This window comes from Chenopodium album, chromosome 3 (assembly GCF_948465745.1).
Source record: "Chenopodium album chromosome 3, dcCheAlbu1.1, whole genome shotgun sequence".
NCBI lineage: Eukaryota > Viridiplantae > Streptophyta > Magnoliopsida > Caryophyllales > Amaranthaceae > Chenopodium > Chenopodium album.
The window spans coordinates 79,303,213-79,309,250 of record NC_137836.1 but is presented as its reverse complement, the minus strand read 5'-3'; the positions used below and the strand labels follow the sequence as shown (position 1 = coordinate 79,309,250).

The window sequence follows — 6,038 nt, the reverse complement described above, 5'->3', positions numbered from 1 at the left end:
GGGGTGGTTGAAAACGGGGAAAAGGCCGCCACGTGGTCTAGTCAACGCCGGAAAAGTGAGTCAACGGCCACATTCCGACAAGTGGTAGTCCCTTACAACATTTTTTTAAAAAGAGGTAGTCATTTACAACATTTTTTTAAAAGGTAGTTTTTCACAAAAAGTTGTATATAAAAGGTAGTTTTTCACAAAATCCTAAATAAATATGTAAAATTAATAATTTTGCAAGCAGCTAATAACAACAGTTGATATAATTTAATTATTAACTTGTATTTACCCATTAAATTACAGAGGAAAAAATTACGAATCATTATAAACATGTGTTGACAAACGTAATAATAGAATTGTATCAACTGAAAAAAAAAATAGAGGAAGTATATATTTGTTTCGAATATTATTTATAGTTTTTCTAATTTTTTTTTTAAAAATAAAGTTCCCATTTTTTTTTTCTGGATCTAATGGGGTTCAATTGAACCCCATGAATCCCCGCTGGATCCTTGCCTATATAATAATTTGGAACTTTGGACTATTCAAAACCTCTTTAAATCCCTATTTAATTCCTATATCCTACTCCGAAAAAATACGGAATACTTTGTAATAAACAAGCTTGTACAGATCACATCAAATCATATACGTAGTACATTTTATTGGCATGCACAATTCATATACATTGATGACTTGCTGTGATGTGGATGATTAGTGTTTATAATATACAATTATACACACCTTGCTAAATGTATCAGATTGACAGTAGGTAGTTGGAACATCTTTATTAAGGATTAATAAAAAATTATAAATCTGCATCGCATTTATTTAATTTAATCAATTATATCTATCGAGCATCTTCACTAGGACCACCAGTTCAAATTAAGTAACTAACATAAATCATCCAATACGAGCTCCATTATTAATGTCTTCAACATTACAATTAATTATATTGTGTAAAATAGATCTAACAAGTTATTAAAGTGGAATGAAGTAGGAAACAAAAGAAACCAAAAAAACATACTCCAATATATAACAATAAAATGAAGGCCTCAAATATTATTCTTATTTTACTTGTATTCATTTTTTTTGGCTACAATGTCAAAGCTTCATATTCAAACATTGATGATTTTCTTGACTGCCTTCACTATTCATCGATCTCAAACCCATCATTTCCAATCTCTAACGCGATCTACACTCGTAGCAATCCTTCGTTCTTAAAAGTTCTTCAAGCCTACATCCATGAGAGTAGGTTTAATACATCATCAACCCCGAAACCTCTAGCCATAGTCACGGCCTTGGATGTATCACACGTCCAAGCAACCGTGATTTGTGCAAAAGAAAATGACGTACAAATTAGGATTAGAAGTGGAGGCCATGATAATGAAGGCCTCTCATACGTTGCACATGTTCCTTTTGTTATCCTAGACATGTTCAACCTTCGATCCATTGATATCGACATACCAAGTGAGACTGCTTGGGTTGAGGCCGGAGCTACTATTGGTGAGCTTTATTATAAGATAGGTAATACGAGTAAGATCCATGGCTTCCCTGCAGGATTATGCTTTACTGTTGGCGCCGGAGGCCATTTTAGTGGGGGTGGCTATGGTAACATGTTACGAAAATATGGCTTATCTATCGATAACATTGTCAATGCACTAGTTGTCGATGTAAATGGTAGAATTTTGAACCGCGAAAGTATGGGTGAAGATCTTTTTTGGGCTATTACGGGTGGTGGTGCAGCAAGCTTTTGTGTTGTTATATCATGGAAAATCAAATTAGTACGTGTACCTAAAGTTGTAACGTTTGTCGATGTTGCAAGGAATTTAGAGGAAGGTGTTACTGATATTGTTCTTCAATGGCAACAAGTATCTTCTACAATTAACAAGAAGCTTTTCATTCGAATGCAACCAATGGTATCGAAACAAGGAGGTAACACAACAATACGAATTTCGTTTCTAGGACTATATCTTGGACGTGCCAAATCCCTTGTTACATTAATAAACAAGGAATTTCCTCTTTTGAGATTACAAGAACAAGATCTTAATGAAATGTCATGGGTAGAATCAACTGTATCTTATTATATTGGCAACGGAAATCCTCTTGAGGTGCTATTGCAACGAACACCTTCACCGCCCTACTCGTATTGGAAACACAAGTCCGATTATGTAAATACGCCTATTCCAAGGGAAGGCTTGGAGAAGATATGGAAAAAAATGATCGAATTAGAAAATCATGTAATTATTCTTCAATGGAATCCTTATGGTGGAAGGATGAGCGAGATTAAAGAGAATGCAACCGCGTTTCCTCATAGATCAGGGTACATATTTAAGATGCAATATCTAGTAACATGGAAAGATGATAGTGCTGAGGTTACAAGTAGGAATATCGAAGCCATTCGAGATCTTCATGCTACATTTACTCCTTATGTGTCTAACCCAAGGGTAGCGTACTGGAATTATAGGGATATCGATGTTGGGACAAACGAAAATGGGAGCTTAGATTTTGCTATGGAGTTTTTTAAGGACAATGTTAAGAGATTGTTGCATGTTAAGGCTAAGGTTGATCCTCATAATTTTTTCAGGTATGAACAAAGTATTCCAGTTATACTTAGCTAGATGAATTACAAACATTTAATATATTGAATATCATACATTATATTCATTGTTTTAATTGATTATTTGTGTAACATGTGGTCTGTGTTTGCGTGCAACAAGTTGTATTAATAAAACCAATTGATAATGCCCGGATAATATAAACATAATTGTTAACATAAGAAGACAAGTAGTATCTTCTTATTTATGGATTTAACTAATAAATATTTGACATCAAAATTGCATTAGTATCTAATTTATCTAATTTTAACCCTTCCACTTAATTAAAGGCCCAAATTAGTTAATACCAAACTTTATACTTCGTATATAACTATTCAAAAGTCTGCCCATGATTTTTGGATTCCTTAAACATTGATTAATTGATCTTAATGAGTGTATTACTTCCATGCATGAAGAGAGTTTATAATATACAAACCTTGCTTAACTAATCGGTAGTTGAAACATCCTTATTACTGATTAATTTGTTACAAATTTACAACGACTTTATATTAGTGAAATACATCAAATCCATCCAAGAATCAGCAATTCAATTTTACTAATCCATTATACATTGCGACTTCCGTAATTACTGGCTTCATACACCCCGAAAATTTGTATTAAATAGATCCAACTAGTCATTAGACAAGCAACAAAGATATACAAAATGAAGGCCCTATACTCTAACATACTACTATCTCTACTTCTATCCATGTTTTTTGTTTCCCATATTAGAGCTTCATGTTTATCCATTGATAATTTTCTTGAATGCCTACCATCTCACTCGAATCCACTAAATCCAATCTCTAATGCAATCTACACTCGTAACAACCCTTCCTTCTTACAAGTTCTTCAAGCCTACATACGGGAGAGTAGGTTTAACACATCATCTACCCCGAAACCTCTAGCCATAGTCACGGCCTTGGATGTATCCCATGTCCAAGCAACCGTGATTTGTGCAAAAGAAAATGGCTTACAAATTAGAATTAGAAGTGGAGGCCATGACAATGAAGGCCTCTAATACGTTGCACATGTTCCTTTTGTTGTCCTAGACATGTTCAATCTTCGATCAATTGATGCTGACATACCTTGTGAGGTTGCTTGGGTTCAGGCCGGGGCAACTCTTGGTGAACTTTATTATAAGATTGCCGAAAAGAGTAAAATTCATGGCTTCCCTGCAGGAGTATGCTTTACCGTTGGTATTGGAGGCCATTTTACAGGGGGAGGCTATGGGAACATGTTACGAAAATATGGCTTATCCATCGATAATGTTATTGATGCACAAGTTGTCGATAGATGTACATGGTAGAATTCTCAATCGCGAAAGCATGGGTGAAGATCTTTTTTGGGCCATTAGGGGAGGTGGTGCAGCAAGCTTTTGTATTGTTATGTCATGGAAAATCAAATTAGTACGTGTACCAAAAATTGTTACACGTTTTGATGTTCCAAGGACTTTAGAAGAAGGTGCTACGGATATAGTTCTTCAATGGCAACAAGTGACATCTACAATCGACAGAAACCTTTTCATTAGAATGCAACCAATGGTGTATAAACAAGAATGTAACAAGACAATACGAATTTCATTTTCAGGGTTATACCTTGGACGTGCAAGATCACTTGTTACATTAGTAAACAAGAGATTTCCTCTTTTGAAACTAAAAGCACAAGATCTCACAGAAATGTCATGGGTGTATCTTATTTTATAGGCAACGGAAATCCCCTTGAGGTGCTATTGCAACGAACACCTACACCGCCTCACTCATATTGGAAGCACGAGTCCGATTATGTAAAAACACCAATTCCAAGGGCGGGGTTGGAGATGTTATGGAAAAAGATGATCGAGTTGGAAACTATATTTCTTCAATGGAATCCTTATGGTGGGAGGATGAGTGAGATTCAAGAGAATGCAACCGCGTTTCCTCATAGAGCAGGAAACATATTTAAGATGCAATATCTTGCAAATTGGGTAGATGATAGTGTTGAGGCTACAAGTAGGAATATTGAATCGATTCGAGATCTTTACGCTACATTAACTCCTTTTGTGTCTAGGAACCCAAGGGAAGCATACTTAAACTATAGGGATATTGATATTGGGACAAACAAAAATGGGAGCTTAGAATTTGCTATGGACTTCTTTAAGGGTAATGTGAAGAGATTGTTGGAAGTTAAGGCCAAGGTTGATGCGGATAATTTTTTCAGGTATGAACAAAGCATTCCAGTTTTAGTCACCTAGCTTGATGGATTAAGAAGATCGTTGTTAGTTTAGCTTTCATGAATTTGGGAGATTGTTTTACTTTGATTGTATTGTTTGATTTGATTCATTGCATGTGACATGCTAATCCATAGTTAAATAATGTGTGTGCAACATGTTGTGTAATTGTTTTAATGATCTCTCACGTAATATGTACTCCCTCCATTCTTAATATTTTGTCTCATTTAAACTTTTGCGGTCTTCAAGACACAACTTAAAATAGTCTTATCTATATTTTTATATGAGTAAAAGTTATAAAAACAAGATACTCCGTATTAATAAAATATACAATGAGACAAATTCAACAAAATACCATATGAAACTACATTATTTCTTATAGATTGACAGTATTTTATTATGGTCAATTATTTTAGATTTTGACCTATATATACTTTTGCAACGGGTAAAAAATTAGGGACAGATGAAGTATTGTGTTACAATTTGATTTTAGTCAAGTAACATGTACTCTTGGTTATAAGTGCAACAACTTGTATTAATGAAATTAGACTAATACTATAAATTAATGCCCTATTACTTGGTGATTAAGTGATGTATTATAGTACGTGCTACGAGAGTGTACAGGGGAATACAGGATATAGAACCATGCAACGTCAATATCAAATGACAAATTGTACATATTTTTCAAAGTACAGTTCGTTTGACTTCAATTTTTTTTTTTTTTTTTTTTTTTTTTTTTTTTTTTTTCTGTCTCAGAAATTAAATATACAATGCATTGAGACCATTTGATTTAATTTATACCAACATGACTATTAATCTTAAATATTAAGCACCAATATTAGTTAAAAAAAAGGTTATATGAATAGCGCAAAAGTAAAACAAAATAATTATGTTGGAGTATATCTTCGGTTTTTTTTTTTTTTTTTTTTTTTTTTTTTTTTTTTTTTTTTTTGGTTTCTTCTAGAGGCGGAGCTTAAAAATGTCAACCATGCTTTTGTGCAACATTAAAAAACATGACCTTTTATTTATTGTTTTGAAGATAGCTTAGACACGATTTTATCAACAACAAAACTTTATGAAATTAACAATTTTATAATAAGAAACAAATTAAAGGTTAGATTACTAGGATCAATAATAGAACCTCACAAAAACCAAGCGTTGTCAAACAAGGAAAAAAAATCTATACGTATATGTGTATGTATATGTATATGGTATAAAATATTATTGCTAAGGACGTTTGTACAAAATATTAAGAA

At 33.4% G+C, this 6,038-nt stretch overlaps 2 pseudogenes; both read left to right on the top strand.

Moving 5' to 3' along the window:
• The first annotated feature begins 1,025 nt into the window (after positions 1–1,025).
• On the top strand, positions 1,026–2,600 carry LOC145625467 (berberine bridge enzyme-like 3 pseudogene; annotated as a pseudogene).
• Positions 2,601–3,240: 640 nt separating this feature from the next.
• On the top strand, positions 3,241–4,806 carry LOC145625466 (berberine bridge enzyme-like 3 pseudogene; annotated as a pseudogene).
• Positions 4,807–6,038: the final 1,232 nt, after the last annotated feature.